The sequence below is a fragment of the Rutidosis leptorrhynchoides genome, chromosome 2, assembly GCF_046630445.1.
Source record: "Rutidosis leptorrhynchoides isolate AG116_Rl617_1_P2 chromosome 2, CSIRO_AGI_Rlap_v1, whole genome shotgun sequence".
Classification (NCBI taxonomy): domain Eukaryota; kingdom Viridiplantae; phylum Streptophyta; class Magnoliopsida; order Asterales; family Asteraceae; genus Rutidosis; species Rutidosis leptorrhynchoides.
This window is the reverse complement of record NC_092334.1, coordinates 558,334,611-558,352,259: the sequence shown is the minus strand read 5'-3', so window position 1 is coordinate 558,352,259 and position 17,649 is coordinate 558,334,611. Positions and strand designations below refer to the sequence as shown.

Sequence of the window (17,649 nt, the reverse complement as noted above, 5' to 3'; positions counted from 1 at the left end):
GTTAGCTTTGATGTTCCACACAATGGTTACTCCGGAGTACAAACAGATGGAGAGGTATTTGTGGGGACTCCCCAAGGACATTCGGAGAAATGTCACTTCTTCGAAACCAGTGAATGTACCGGAAGCTATGCGCATGGCGCACACCCTGATGAATCAAATTACCCGCCAAGAGCCAGAGAAGGCGAAATCAGAATCGGGAGCTAGTAATGGAAAACGTAAGTGGGACGGAAATAAGGGAAAAGGTTTTGACCAGAACCCAGCTAAGAGGTATGAGAATTTTAAGGGGAACAACGACTGGAGGAAACTGAACCCTAGCTCTAACCCTAACTACAAAGGTACCCTTTCTCAGTGTAAGAGATGCTACAAGCATCATACTGGATACTGCAACGTAGTGTGTGAGAAGTATAAAAGGACTAGACATATCAGCAGAGATTGTAAGATCACCACCCCAGCTGTGAGGACAAACCCAATTAGACCAAAGAAGTGCTATGAGTGCGGTCAGCAGGGCCACTTCAGGAATGAATGTCCTAATAAGAAGAAGGATGGCGGGTCAGCACGTGGAAGAGTCTTCAACATGAACGCCAGAGATGCTCGTGAAGATCCGGACTTGGTTACAGGTACATTCACTATCAATAAACTATTAGCTTACTCGTCCTATTTGATACCGGTGCCGATAGGAGTTATGTATGTAGACACTTTTGCTCTAAGATAGATTGGTCGTTAGTGCCTTTGGATGAGAGTATACTTGTTGAGGTAGCCAATGGAAAGCTTAAGAAAGTTGACCAAATTGGCCGAGGAGGTATTATAAACTTAGCGGGTGTGGATTTTGAGATTGATTTGATACCCATTAAGTTGGGGAGTTTTGATGTGATAGTCGGTATGGACTGGCTGTCCAAAGTGAGAGCAGAAGTTATTTGTGGAGAGAAGATTCTTCGTATTCCTCGCGAAGATCGTGAACCGCTAATTGTTTACGGAGATAGATGTAGCCTGAAGCTGAACCTTATTAGTTGCTTGAAGGCACAAAAGGTTATGAAAAAGGGGCGTTTTGCTGTTTTGGCGCACGTGAAGAAGTTAGAAACTGAGGAGAAAAGTGTGGACGATGTACGAATTATGAACGAATTTCACGACGTCTTTCCAGAGGAATTGCTGAGATTACCGCCGCCGAGATCAGTGGAGTTTCAGATCGATCTAGTGCTAGGAGTTGCACCTGTAGCTCGCGCACCTTATCGACTTACACCTTCCGAACAGCAAGATTTGTAGAGTCAACTGCAGGAACTGCTAGACCGTGGATTTATCCGACCGGGTTCATCACCTTGGGGCGCACCTATTTTGTTCGTGAAGAAGAAGGACGGATCTTTCCGCATGTGTATCGATTATCGTGAACTGAACAAGTTGACGATCAAGAATCGGTATCCCCTTCCCAGGATTGACGATCTTTTCGATCAGCTGCAAGGATCCAGCGTTTAATCCAAGATTGATTTACGATCAGGTTATCACCAGTTGAGGGTGAAAGAGAGCGATGTGCTGAAGACTGCGTTCCGAACTCGTTATGGTCACTATGAGTTTTTGGTGATGCCATTCGGTTTAACCAACGCACCTGCCGTGTTTATGGATCTCATGAATCGCGTATGCAAGCCGTACCTGGACAAATTCGTTATCGTCTTCATAGATGATATCCTAATCAATTCCAAAAGCGAAGAAGAACATGAGTAACATCTTCGACTCATGCTTGAACTCTTGAGACAAGAGCAACTCTATGCCAAATTATCCAAGTGTGAATTTTGGTTGAAGGAAGTCCAATTTCTTGGTCATATTGTGAGCGATCAGGGTATCAAAGTCGATCCCGCAAAGATCGAACCCATCAGCAAGTGGGAAACTCCCACTACTCCTACTCATATCCGTCAATTTTTAGGCCTCACCGGTTATTACCGTAGATTCATCGAAGGTTTCTCTTTGATTACGCGTTCTTTGACCGCATTAACTCATAAAGGGAAGAAGTTTGTTTGGGCAACCGAGCAAGAGTCGGCATTCCAAATCCTGAAGCAGAAGTTGACCACTGCTCCTATTTTGTCCCTTCCCGAAGGCAGTGATAATTTCGTTGTGTATTGCGATGCCTCCCGACAAGGTTTTGGGTGTGTATTGATGCAACGGAAGAAGGTTATTGCTTACGCCTCCCGAAAAGTGAAGATTCACGAGCGAAACTACACTAATCACGATCTTGAGCTTGGAGTCGTTGTCTTTGCACTCAAACTGTGGAGACACTATCTGTATAGAACCAAGAGTACTATCTTCACCGACCACAAAAGCTTCCAACGCATATTCGATCAGAAGCAACTGAATATGAGACAGCGTCGATGGATCAAGACGTTGAACGACTATGATTGTGAACTTCGCTACCACCCTGGCAAGGCAAATGTTGTAGCTGATGCCTTGAACCGAAAGGAAAGAATGGTACCTCTTCATGTTCGAGCCTTGAACATCACCATTCACATAAATCTTAATAGCCAAATCCGTGTAGCCCAAGAGGAAGCTCTCAAGGAGGAGAATATTGCTCAAGAGCACTTGAACATTCTCGTTTCTCGATTCGAGGTCAAAGAGACTGGACTCCGATACTTTGCCGGAAGAATCTGGGTGCCTAGTTATGGGGATTTACGAAGCCTTATTCTAGATGAAGCCCATAAGTCAAGGTATTCGATTCATCCAGGAACTGGTAAGATGTACCACGACCTCAAGGTTCAATATTGGTGGCCGAACCTCAAGAAGGATGTTGCGACTTACGTCGAAAAGTGTTTAACTTTTTCTAAGATCAAATCCGAACATCAGAGGCCATCCGGATTACTTCAGCAACCAGAAATCCCGTAATGGAAGTGGGAAGGAATAACAATGGACTTCATCACGAAGCTACCTAAGACGGTAGGCGGTTATGACACCATCTGGGTTATCGTTGACCGTCTTACCAAATCTGCACACTTTCTAGCCATGAAGGAAACTGATACGATGGAGAGACTGACGTAACTATACATAAAGGAAGTTGTATCTCGACACGGTGTACCCTTATCGATTATTTCAGACCGAGACGCCCATTTCGCTTCTAGATTTTGGCATTCTTTGCAAGAAGCTTTGGGAACACGTTTAGATATGAGTATTGCGTATCACCCGCAAACCGACGGACAGAGCGAACGCCCGATTCAAACCCTGGAGGACATGTTGCGCGCTTGTGTAATTGATTTCGGAAAGGCTTGGGAGAAGCATTTACCGCTAGCCGAATTCTCTTACAACAATAGTTATCACGCGAGCATTAAGGCCGCAACTTTCGAAGCTTTGTATGGCCGCAGATGTCGTTCCCCTATTTGTTGGGCCGAAGTAGGTGAAAAGTAACTCACCGGACCCAAACTCGTCCATGAAACAACCGAGAAGATTGTCCAAATTCAAGCGAGGCTCAAGACGGCCCGTGATCATCAAAAGAGCTATGTCGATATTAAGCGTAAAGATCGCGAATTCCAAGTAGGTGACTGAGTGATGTTGAAAGTCGCACCTTGGAAAGGTGTAATCCGTTTCGGAAAGCGTGGGAAGCTAAATCCGCGATATATTGGTCCTTTCAAAATCTTGGAGCGTATTGGACCCGTCGCTTACCGTTTGGATCTTCCGACTCAGTTGAGTGCTATTCATCCCACTTTTCACGTGTCAAATCTGAAGAAACGTCTTGCTGAAATAGAACTTGTCATACCACTTGATGAGCTTACGATGGATGACAAACTCCACTTCGTAGAAGAACCTGTTGAAAGTATGGACCGAGAGGTCAAGACCTTGAAACGTAACAAGATTCCAATCGTTCGAGTTCGTTGGAATGCTAAATGAGGACCCGAGTTTACTTGGGAACGAGAGGATCAGATGATGCAGAAGTATCCTCACCTCTTCACAACTCTACCGTCTACCTCAGCTTAAAATTTTAGGACGAAATTTTCATTAACAGGTGGGTAATGTAACGACCCGACTTTTTTGACTTACTTTTGCGCTTGTTACTTTCTACGAAACTGCGTATTTGTGCGTACTGTGTTGGTTTATAATCTGGAATCTTATTTCATGATTAATTACCTTCGTTAATACCATACTACGTTCCATTAAGTACTTAGTTACTTAACTTGATCCCCGAATGCTTTTACGACCGTTAGTGTCACTTGACGTTGAGAACGAGCTATATGTTTTGGTACACGTTTAACTTTTCTCGTAATTGGAATATTACGACTACGAAATACTAATTTTTATTTTCTAATAACAATTACTTGGGCTTTTGGTTGCTTAATTACGCTTAGTAATTTACTTATGCTCACTAGTTAGTCTTGTTGGACTTTCTACCTTGTTGGACTTTATCCCACCCTACTCTAGTTAATTGACTATTTAATTAGCCCAATTTTAATAAGTTTATGACCCATATAAATGTAAGACAAATACCCATTTGTTAGAGGGAACATACTAGCATTTTTGTTAACCATAATCACAATTGTTGCATGGGATCCCAACATAAGCACCAACTTTAGATCACCATTAACCAAAAAGCAAAAGTTGTCCCCTCTTGTCTCCCCCCAAACCTACGGCCTCCCCACCTCACCACCACCCCATCTCTCTATAAATACCAAGCAAATCTCACCCATTTCACACTTAATCTCATTCACATTTTACACACACTTACTCTCTAATTCTCTCTGTAGTCTTTCTCACTCTAAAAAGTGTAAGTTTTAAATTTCCTCTTCTTCTTCTTCTCTTCTCATTGTCGACATCATCATCATCATGCAAGGATCTAGCTTTTTAGCTTTTTGATTTTGTTATATCTTGTAGATTCAAACTTTGGTTTGAATCCTTCAAGAACATGAAAGATTCAAGCTTTCTAGCTTTGTATCTCCATTACTTTGTTGGATCTAGGTTTTCTAGCTTACAATTCTTTTATTTTGTTAAAAAGATCAAAACTTGTGTTTATGATCTTCATGTAGCTTGAAGATCTAGCCTTTTGCTTTAAGGATCTTCAAGAACATTAAAGATTCAAGCTTTTTAGCTTAGGGTTTCATTATTTTGTTAAGGATCTTAGCTTTTTAGCTTATGATCTCATTACTTTCATTAGATCTTAGCTCTTTAGCTTATGGTCTCATTAATCTTGTAAAGATCCAAGCTTTCTAGCTTAGGGTTTTCTTAATACTTGAGATCTAAGTTATCATTGTAGATCTCACTTACTTGGAACTTTTTTGTGATTGTTGTGATGATAAAGATCAAGTCTTCATCATCTCATATGATGAAGATGCATAAAACTTGTGTAAAAAGGACAAAGGTTGAAGCTTTATTGTATCTATGCGATAAAGAGGCAACCTTGATGTTCAAAACTTGTAGAATGATAGCTTTTACTCTTAGTTGTATGTTGATGGTTGAAACTTGGTCAAAGTAATGCTAAAACATCAAAGAGTTGTACACTTGAAGCTTACACGCATCAAGGATGAGAACCGTGATGAGCATCAAGCACCAAGAAACCCACTGGAGCAATTGTTTGCTGTTTTTCGGGATCTGATCAGGTTCCTAGGACTTATGAAAAATTGATTTTCAGATATTTCGTTTCGATTATATGACTTTTCGTTTAGGCCTCGCCTAAATCCGATATACGGTTTAGGATTTATATCCTTCCGAAAGTCACTACGCCATTATAACGACGTGCTGAAAATTCTGACCTACTCGCACTTGAACTGTCGCCACGGTCAAACGACATCGAGTTAGGATCTGAAAATTGGATATCAGTTAGAGGACTCACATACGGAGCCTTGGCCACTGACCATGCGTCTTTTCGTTTTGTAAAGAGGTCGTAGCATCTGTCTGAAGTCAACCTTTTATTTCGATCTCTATTCTTGTTGAAAACTTACTTTATCTTTTACGTATGATGATAATGATGATGATGATGATGACGACGACGATACTTAAGACTTAATTTATTCACTCTTAAACTTTTGGGGATAATATACTGACTTAGTGACCTTTGACTTAGGTTGACGACCTTTCGGACCGACTTACTACTTGCATACTTTTTATATCGACTTTGCCGCACATTCACTGTGAGTTATAGCTTCCCTTTTTACTTTACTATTTTTGGGACTGAGAATACATGCGCTTTTTACTTAAACCCTAAATCTAAACCCAAAATCCTACACCCTAGAATCTAAACCTTAAACCATAACCTAAACACTAAATCTAAACCCAAAACCCCAAAACCCTAAACCTAAACTCTAAACCCTAAAATCTAAGCCCAAAATCCTAAATCTAAACCTAAACCCAAACCTAAACCTTAACCTAAACTCTAAAATCTAAACCATATACCTTAAACCTAAACTTTAAACCCTAAATCTAAACCCTAACTCTAAACCCTAAGTGTAAACCCTAAACCCTAACCTAAACCCTAAACCCTAAATGTAAACTCAAAACCCTAAACCTAAACTCTAAACCCTAAAATCTAAACCTTAAACCTTAAACCTAAACTCTAAACTCTAAACTATAAATCTAAACACTAGGCCTAAATAAAACGATAATCAATTATATCTTAAATAAATATATCTTAGATTTTAAATTACACCATAAACAATTATATCATAAATACATTATAAACACTAAAAAAAAATCATAAACACTTAATAGCATAAATACATCATAATATATAATACTGATACATATTTTAAATAAAAACATAAATAATTATATCATAACTACATCATACATCATAATATAGTATAAACAAAAAAGGTAACCTGCGACCAAAAAAAAAATGGATATCACATTATGCTCAAGAACTGGAAAAATAAGCACCTTGGATGTGTTGGAAATCAAAAAAGGTTTGGTTAGGTTGGCTTGGTCCAACCACAAAAGACTTCTTTTGTTGCGATTTTAAAATTTTAGAATCATTAATGTTCAAATTATCACTTTAAAACTATACCTTTAACATAATAGAAGAAACTAACTTTAAACTAAAACCCTAAACCCTAACTCTAAACCATATACACTAAATCCTAAACTCTAAACCTTAAACCTTATATGTAAACCTTAAATCCTAAATCAACCATAAACCTTAAAACCCTAAACCCTAAGCCTTAAACTCTATACCATAAATTCTAAAAACTAAACTCGAAACTCTAAAGCTTAAACCCTTAACCCTAAACACTAAATCCTAAACCCTAAAACATAAATTCTAAAATTTTAACCCTAAGCTCTAAACCCTAAACTGTAAACCATAATGTGATTTACAAGTTGTTATCCGTGGAGTAATTTATTACCACATAAATATGTACTTATTTATTTATATATAACTTGTAAATCTATATATTTTAATTTTTATTATATATATATACTCAAATGCTTATACTGTATTAGGTGATAGTAAAAATCATTTAGAAACGAAACGGGTAGAGAAAGTTTGACGGGTATTTCCACCTAACTCATTTGGACACCCACATGGATAATACCCGTAACCGCCCCACACACGTTCCGCCACATATTTTGTAAGGTGATGTTTGTTTTTTAAGATGTTTTTGTCTGAAGATCTGCGAACCACGAGAAGATGTGGTCTGAAGATCTGTAAGCTAAAAATAGAACACTGTTTGTTTTTTTATCTGCAAAATCTTATTCTGAATTAATGTTATTTTGATGTTTAATCAATAGTTATCTACTAACTATTCAAAATTTCAAAATTAACTATAATCACCTCCATGTAATATACAGTATAAATTTAGGTGATCCACATTATTTATTTTTACTATACATAAATAAAGAGAAAAGCAAAGCAAAGCAACTTTTATATGGTTATTAATGTGACACGTATTACATTCACTTCTATGTCTATTGTGTTTGTATTTCATCGGAGTACTCCATATCAAGTTCTCATCTACCATTTTTGCATCTATCTCGTTATGTATCATCTCAATCTCAATCCTTCATTATGTATCAATATTTCTTCGTATTCTTCATATCTAAAATCATAATCACAAATTCTTTAATTTCTATGAAACACTTTATTCAGTAGTTTCATGCCATGTATCACATAAAATAAATCAGAAAGGAACTGCGCAAAAGAAATATATCAAATTTAGTGCGTCCGGAGGTCATGCCGTCGGAGGTGGTGCCGCCGTCGGAGGTGGTGCCGCCGTCGGAGGTGGTGACACCGCTGGAGGTGGCTGGGTTTGGAAGAGATAAGAATAAGGTTGGAAGAGTACTGGTTACAAAAGAATAATGGAACATGATAAATATGTCTTAACTTAAAAAGTTAGAAGCTGTGTATTAAAGCTTCAAAATTGAAGATGTTTGAAGACTTTATTTTGTGTTATGTCTTCAAGATACCACACCGTCTTCAACAGAAACATCTGCCCGTCCGCAGACATAATAAGGTCTTCAATGTGAAAAACAAACAACACCTTTAGTCAAGTGTAATGGAATACCCGTGGTGGCCTTCTATAACTTTGAACATTTTCGCATCAAAAGTTGAGACAAAATATCATACCTTGCCTTGCATCGATCTCACAGTCGATGATGAAAAGTATTCTCTTTCGATACTACCACACTCTATTGTTGTGCATCTGGTATAGTCGATGTTCACAGTTGAATTTAAGTGACTATCAGCAGCTGTTTTCATATATATAGCAATACATATATAGATTTTCTAATTTTGACCAACTTTGTTAATTTAAACACAAACGGAATCTGCTAGGACTTCAATTATATACTAAAGATCATGAAAATTAATAGTAAGATTGAGAACTTACACTTAAAGTGTCTCTCAATAGGGACAGTTTGTGGGCATCAGGTATTAATAGAATAAGATATTAAGACGATCTAAACAAATCCAATAACTTCAATCAATAGATTCGCACTCGTTCCCCCCATAATCAACAATATTTGTGTCTCAATTTTCAGTGAAAAATAGGCATTACCAATCAAGATGGTATTAATGTACTGCTTAAATGATTGAAAACCAAATTTCAGACGAATCGAACATATAACTTGTAGGATACCTAATTAAACCCTTAATTAAAAACTATAAGAAAACTTACACCAATATAATCGATTAGCAAGAACATAACACATATAGATTCTATAGGCTTCAGAGGTCTCAACGTTTTATTTTCGAGCCCCACCTGAGAGGGTTTTACATTTATGGACGGAGTTCGATAGTATAGAGATTTTTTGAAGCTCGTGCGTTGCACGGCTACTCAAATACAGTTTTAAAGTATTCACATATAGATATAGATTCTATATTTTATAAAGAGTTGCATTTTAGTGAAAGAGTAAAAAAAAAGTATTACAAAAGAAACAAATCTAGGGGTGTGCACCATTTGGTTTTTAACCCGAATAAATCGAATATCGAATCCAAACAAAAAAAAAAACAGAATTATTTAAACGGTTTTCGGATCGATCAAAACCGAAACCGAATTTTTAAATCGGTTTTTGGGTTTTGAAAATTTTAAATTTGGTTAACCGAAAACCGAATTAAAAATCGAATTCAAATTAAGAAAATATTAAAACATATTTATATTTATAATATTTATATTTTTATATTATATTTGATGTATTATTACATTTTTATTAAACAATACACATGTTATATACCCTGTATATTTATTTAAATTAATTTCACAACCATTATTCCTAATTTATATGTAAGTTTATGCTCGTTAGAATTTTTATTTAGACAAAATCGCTGAAATGGTCCCTGTGATTTGTATCAAAATGCTGGTTTCATCCCTGTGCTTTTTTTTGACTGATTTGATCCCGGTGATTTGTCAATGTTGCTGATTTAGTCCCTATTTCTGACGGACGTTAAATATCTACGTTAAAACTGATCATGTGCAATGCATGTGAGGGCATATCTGTCATTTTCTGACCCTTTCTTCTTTAACCAGTTCTTCGTCATTTTCTTCAATTTTCTTCTTCAATTTTTTATTCTTCCTTCATGAACCAAAGCCATTTCTTAATTTCTTCACCCCCAAATTCCTTCATCAAACAGCTAAATTATTTTCATTCTATTAATTCCCACAATTTTCCAAACACCACTAAAAAAACCCTTAAGAACTGAACTTACAAACCACAACGTTAACAAATTATCATATCTGCAAAACCCAAAACAAAAATTCATCAAGCAAGCAAAAAAAAAAAAAATCCAGATCTAAAAATATCCAAAACTTGATTGATTTAGCCACGGCGTAACAATCATCCCCGTCACGTCCTCCGGCACAACGCCTCCGTCTGCATCAAAACCTTCGCCACCATGTACAACCTCCGTCGGCATCGTCAACCTTCCCCACCATGAAGTTTGAACCAAGTTTTTGGGGTATACTGTTCGAGCTTCGATTGACTCCTGATTCATGTACAGGTGTTTATCCAACCAAAATGGGAAATTAATCTTGCTCATCGTCAAATGCAATTAGATCTAGCTTATAAGTAGGTGCCTTTTGTTTATATATTATGGAGTAGGTTAATAATTTAATAGGTTCAATTTTTTTTTATTATCGTCAAATGAAATTAATCTTGTATCTAAGTAGGTTCAATTTTTATTGGTTAAATATTTATGAACGATGGATGTATGTAACCTATTTTTATTTCTCGTTTCAAATCTAGGTTTATTATTTTGTGATTATAATTTAATTATGATATTGAAATTGATGGTTAAATTTATAGTTTTTGGTGGTAATAAAGATAGTGAGTTTGATTTGAGTTTAATTTAGGTTTGATTTCTGGAAATATAGAGGATTTGGGGAACAAGATTTTGATTTTGATTTAGATGTATTTGTTTGTATGAACTAAAGGGACCATTTCAGCAATTTTTGTACAAATCACAGGGACCATTTTAATAATTTTGTCAATAATGGAAACAAATAGACTAAAGTACCCTCACATGCATTGCACATGATGAGATTTAACGGAGATATTTAACGTTCGTCAGAAATAGAGACTAAATCAGCAACATTGACAAACCACCGGGATCAATCAGTCAAAAAAAAGCACAGGGATGAAACCAGCATTTTGGTACAAACCACAGAGACCATTTCAACAATTTTATCTTTTATTTATAATGATTTTCGATTTTAACCGAAACCAAACCGAAATCAAATTCGGTTTTTGGTTCGGTTTTTGGTTATGATTTTGATATTTAAATTTGGTTTTTGTTTGGTTTTCGTTTTGATTTTATAAGTTTCAAAACCGAAAAAATCGAACCGAAAAAACCGAAAAACCGAACCGATGACACCCCTACATCAATCGCATCATATATTATATTTGTTGGGAGTGCCTGTACATGAATCTACATATGCAAAAGACTTTCACTTGATCAAATTCAAATATAGCTTCATCAAATACACAGTGTTATTTTCACTTGATCAAATTCAAATATAGCTTCATCAAATACACGGTGTTATTTTAAACATCTCATAATAACACATCTGAGTTACATCTCTCGCATATGTCAGCAAAAATTCTCGAATAACAACGATATGAGTGATGATCAGGTAACCCGAGTTGTTCCATTTATTTTACTTTGTTACCAAGTTCACGTAATACTTTAGCAGCAAGTAGATGTGACAATAATATAAGTTATAAGGTTGTTCCTTGTCCGAGTTACCAGCGAGGGTGAGTACTATTCATTTGGGACAACCTAACATAAAGAACCATATATAGCAGAAAAGACGATTTACCAGAACATTTTCCTGTCTTGTTGATTCCAAAGCCAATCTGTAGCCACTATAAAGGGGTTCTTTCATAAGCTTGGTAAGTAAGATGATCTCTACAACCATGTCAAAGTCAAACGGACATGAAATTATAAATGTTAACTGATAAAGCTAAGGAATATCGAATCCCATGAGACACAAAATATTATTGGTAAAACATTCCAGACTATAATAGGCAAACTTTGAATCATATGTGTCAATGAATTGTAATAACAAACAAAATTTTACTTAAAAGCAACAACTAAAGACGAACCAAATGATCATTTCTGAAGCAAAACATGAACTAATACATTCAAGTAAAGATCAGAGGTACCGTGATCATTGTAGTGAGTATCAACTCGTGTGTATATGGTCCCATTAGGAACGACTTTAACTTGCTGCCTTGTTAATTCAGCACGTCACTACTTTCGACTCCTCTATTCCTTGCAAATTTAATAAAACATCCTCAATTCCAAAAGAGGTTTTAGGGAAAACCTATAAACCATTACAATTTATTAATATTACAATTAGAGTTGGTAATTTATATACAAATATACAAAATAGACCAGTTTAGTGGTGTTTTAATTCTAATAACCTCAGATTGTTGAAACTTTATTTCTTAAGTCGAAATAATTTTTGAGAGTTGGCCAGTATGTAGTAAGTAGGTAGCCATTGTTACCCAACCATCCATTTTGCCACTTCTTACATAATAAAATAATAATTATTATTATTTGTTAAAATAGGGACATATGATGGTTTGGGTCGCCCCAACCCAAAATCAATATATCATCAAGACCATCTGGCTTCTTTTTGAATCAAAAGATGTTCAAAGCCTAAAAACCCCAATTGCTAATAATATATAGTTATTGTTATAAAATATAGGACAATAGACTGTTTGAGTTGACTCAACCCGGTCCATGTCCATCCTACACGAAAGAATACCCATTTCAACCTATTTTTCAACGCTATATGAGCCACCCGGTTGTCTATTTATTAAATCTCATCCAATAATATTGATAAAGTTCAGGGCATGGGTAGTGTTTCAGGTGTTACATATTTGTAGTTCACAGTAGGCTTATAGTCACTTGCTATTAAAATTGGATAATTTTGTGATCATATTAGAAAATTACATTATATAATAAGTTTTAGAGAAACTGGCAAGTGATTATAGGTCAACCCAACGTAGCTTGACCACATTCAAGCTACACAAAAGTTTTAATCAAACAGATTTTCACCCGTTTTCTAACCCACTATGCTTCGACCTATAGATGTCAAAAACATACCTTACTTGAGGAATGAGCATGAAATCACTTTAAAGAGAGTTTATTTTTATATTTATGGTTTATTTCTATATTTACACATATAATTTTTAAAATTTAATATTTAGATGTATAAAGTACAATCCGATTAATCCTCAATTAATCCCCGAATTACCGATTAATCTTTTTAAAGTCCCGACCGATTAATCCCCGAATAGCGAATTTTGCAACCTTGCTTGTTGCTACTAAAGGCAATTGAGGGACTTCTTGGCCAAATATACAAAAGAATTGACACCAATTGAGCTGTAAATATAATTTAATGAAGTACTCAAGCACCTACTTATGTTTCTTGATTATAGATGAAGTAAAATCTTAATAAATTCTTTTAAACCCGATGGCTTCTATCCCGATCTGAAAACAAAAAATTCAAACATAAGTACCATAAAAATGACATTAGTTATTGTTGAATTGTTAATTCCAACTCATCATGATTTCAATGACAATAAGAATACATGTATAATAGGAATAATCTATAACCTATATGACAATATTATAAGAAACACACATTATATCGGTTCGTAAAATTATTAAGAAACAACAAATGAAACAAAACAAAACGACACGACACGATTCCAAGTTTCTAATGGTAGAGGGAAGGACACCTTCAATTTCGAGGGGAAAAAAGGCAAAAAAGCCAATCTAGATTCTAGATGCCTAGTAAAATATGAACATGAAAGATAACAAAACAAAAAATCGACATCAAGCAGTTATGATCGAAGTCAGACTAATTCATACACTAACAAAGCATGATGGGAAGAAAGGTTCAACGTGAGTCAAACTACAGAAAGCAAAGCAAAAGAAGTAGTAAAGATGAAAGATACCCTTATTTCAGAATATAATTATCTTGATATACCTAAAAATGCTACAACCCGTAAAAAGAGCTACTAACATAATAAAAACTCTCAAGGATATTGCTAAGAACAGAAGATGCATACCTGTTCCAGTAATGTCCAGAGGTCACACAGGCTATTTCAAAAGGAGAGGAACTTTAGTTATAAAATTACAATTTCAATTTCAATTCCGTGGTGTATAGATTATCGAAGACGATAAAATATAATCACTACACAACATTGTAATATGCAACAGGCAAAAGGTCATTATTATGTAAGCATAGTCAAAAGTCTTAATACAACAGTTTAGTATGCAGCAGCTAAACAAAATGCATATGCAACATGACTGCATTTAGAAGTGTACAATATAGAACCTGGACAAAACACTTATGAATGCCTAAATTAAATAAAGTTGTATACCTTCAGGTTGAAGTCAAGCAGGAAGGTCAATGCCTAGAAAAATTCGTCCGCTGAAGAGCCAAGAATATCATCCTATGTTACAAATATTAGCATATGCATTAGCAAACAATAATAAAATGTAAACGAAGGAGAGTTTTATTTAGTTCAGTTAGATGTGGAGCAGTTTTTTTCGTCTCGAATGGGTGTAGCAACCTAAGTAAAATCTATAGTAAACCACAAAATAGAAATCATTATTAGCCCAAGCAACAATGAATTACAACACAATAAGTCATAGTAAAATAAGGAGCAACTGCAACTCTGATAATAAAAAAAAACTTTGATAAGCTCATATAACAAATCAATACCGATACGATATTCATGAGTTGATATTATGCCAAACTAACCCATATTGTCACCTCCAATTGTGATCACAAATTTGACTAATTGTTGCTTAGAATCTGTTGATTCTACACATAAGATACATAACAGATGGCATATCTTTTATGGGTCAAAGTATAAAATATTACTCCCTCTGTCCCATATTAATATTCCAATATTCCAATTTGGGATATCCCAATTTAATAGTCAACTAACATAAATAGAAAAGAATAAGAAGCTTAAGTTCTATTATGCCCTTAATGTATGTGGACTATTAATATGGGACGGAGAGAGTATACTAAAATAGGTACCAGGCAAATGGATCAAAAAGGTCAAAGTCATATGGGTTGAAAGTTTGCCTTTGTTTTTGCCTGATATTTAGTACCCATTATTCCATATGACAACAACAGTTTAACTTTGACCCATTTGATCCATATGACTCCAACAGTCTGTGAATCCAGCAAAATGGGTACCTTTACCCTTATTTTTACCTAAGATTTAGAACTCATTATTCCACCGCCTCACTTCATATATTCTTCATATTTGTCGTTGAAGTTCGCCTAAAACACCATAAAAATATACATAAATATACAAACTAACCATTGGGTATTCGCCTCTTTATGGCTTCTATCGTGGCCTTCAAACTAATAACTTCATCAACTATTTGATTGTTGTTTATACTCTCGCTTTCGAAACCATATACTTAAGGCTATCCAAACTTGTATTCGTGGCTAATAATTTACTATTAGTCAGACATAGTTTCATCCTCTATCACTTTCTTGAATAATAACATCAATACCAACAACTCCATTTCCCATTAATCCGGTGCAGTTTTCTTAAAAAACGGTTTCGGTGAAAAAGGCATTCGAGTAAAATCAACATGACTTTCAAGAATAGAGCTTTCGGAAATCGGATTTGTTAAACTAAAAAGTAACAGAAACAATAGGCGGGCATATCTTCCATCTAAACTTTTTTTTTTTTTTAGTAAAATATTACTAAACCCTCTTTTCTAATACAAATATTACTTAATCACATCAATATTCAATATACAACTAAAAAGGAGTGAACAAAAGATAAAGAAATATTAGAATCCTTAATTTTACCTCTTAAGAAAGGATGAAACATTAGATCTTCTGAAATGGCACACACTGTAGAGACAAAAAAAAACAACAATTAAGAACATGATTTTCTTAAATTGCAGCCTCTACTCAACACTAAATAGTAACTATGACAAAATTCACTTTTTAAACGGTTATATACAAATCAAATAAGGAATTGAATCAAATAAGCAACACATTGAATCTTACATTTGATAAGGAATTGACTGCAATTAGCGTGCTATTCCCCAATTTCTAGGGTTCAATCCGAATGTGACCTTTGATTCCTCAGTTACCCGATTGTACGATCTGCCCATTACTTTTAAAACTAACATTCATCACCATGATCGACAATCACTAACTGATATAAAATCTTTATATTGATTACTTCGAAATCCAATTTGTCGATGCGATCACTAATTTAGCCAAACCCTAGAATTACACATTAATTGCTCGATTCCATTCACGTTGCAATCGACTGCAGGTGGATTAGAGCAATTGAATGAATCGAGATGTTGTTATACTGGTAACCTATTAGTCTAATAGAGATCATAGATATCTAGCACCGGGAGTCAGGATCCCTAATTTTGAAGCTACCGTGTTTTTTTTATTAGAAGGTGCTTTAGGCATGGAGTGTAAAATTGATTTATTAGCGTTGATGATTAACGACCGTTGGATCGAGTATTATTATAATATAATTTTTTAATCTAATAATAATTAAGGGGTTTTTTGAAAACATTTATTAGCTAATCGAGACTCTCTTTTAATGTATATATATAGTGGTAGGATCAAGAAGGAAGTAACCAATCGGGGGAAGTGGTGGGAAGCAAAAACTTTTTTTTTCGTTTTTTGAAAAAACTTTGTTCACGAACATTATAGATGGGATGCAAATATGAACATTTAGTAGAGACACTTTGTGATAAATGTTTTTATTTTGGCGGAAAAACGCTCGAAGAAGTAATATATAACAATTATCGTGTTTTTCGAGCGTATGTTGAGGTTTTAGCTATTGATGTTTAGATATTAGGGTTTACATGGTTTAGATATTAGGGTTTAGAAATTTAGGGTTTAGGGTTTAGATTTAGGGTTTAGATTTAGAATTTAGATTGAGTTTTTAACACGAACGGTTTAGGGTTTAGGGTTTAGGGTTTGGTGTTTTGGGTTTATGGAATAAACCCAAAACACCAAACCCTAAACCCTAAACTCTAAATCGGGCTATATTTTACTTCACAAAATATGAAGAAGAAAAAACGTTCATATTCTTCACGAACAATATTATCTTGAATGTTATTTTTGTCGATCGTTTTCCCGCCTAAATAATAACATTCATCACGAAGTGTCTCTTCTAAATGTTCATATTTTCGTGTGATCTTGATGCCGGGAAAAAAAAAATCCAAAAAAGCGGAAAAAAAAAATTGCTTCCCCTCGCTTCCCCCGATTGGTTATGTAACATCCGTGTTACATCCGTCCCACATCGGTTGGAGAGGGGAACGAAGCATGCCTTATAAGGGTGTGGAGACCTTTCCTAGCATGACGCATTTTGGGACCACAAGCGCAGCAGATCCCATGAGAACTCTGCAGTTAAGCGTGCTCAGGCGAGAGCACTACCAGGATGGGTGACCTCCTGGGAAAGTGCTCGTCGTGTTTGGTCGCCAAGAAAAATCCGTGAGCAACCTACGGGGGAGACAAGGGTACGTCCCTATCTCTGCAAAGCGGACAATATCATGCTACGGGGAACATTTTACCTGGGGTGTTACAAACGCCGGGGGTAATTGTGACCAATCATATCATAACACAGTTGTATAAGCGAGAACGACTCTAAATGAGACGTTTTATTTATTAAATAAACAGCGGAAGCATTATTCAAAGTTTTACATCATAAGAGTACAGTAAATGAAAAATGTCTTAA

The 17,649-nt window shown here is 35.5% G+C and overlaps 1 long non-coding RNA gene across 4 annotated transcripts; it reads right to left on the bottom strand.

Annotated features, from left to right (window-relative positions):
• Positions 1–11,646: 11,646 nt before the first annotated feature.
• LOC139893104 (uncharacterized) lies at positions 11,647–16,309 on the bottom strand. 4 transcript variants are annotated; one of them, XR_011774343.1, is made up of 6 exons: positions 15,951–16,309; positions 15,747–15,791; positions 15,135–15,203; positions 14,287–14,358; positions 13,317–13,387; positions 11,647–12,212 (listed from the first exon to the last, which is right to left on the bottom strand). It is a non-coding gene; the product is annotated as an uncharacterized lncRNA (long non-coding RNA). The 4 variants fall into 4 exon arrangements; XR_011774340.1 differs by having other exon boundaries at positions 14,287–15,203; XR_011774342.1 differs by having other exon boundaries at positions 11,647–12,160; positions 14,287–15,203.
• Between the last annotated feature and the right edge of the window lie 1,340 nt (positions 16,310–17,649).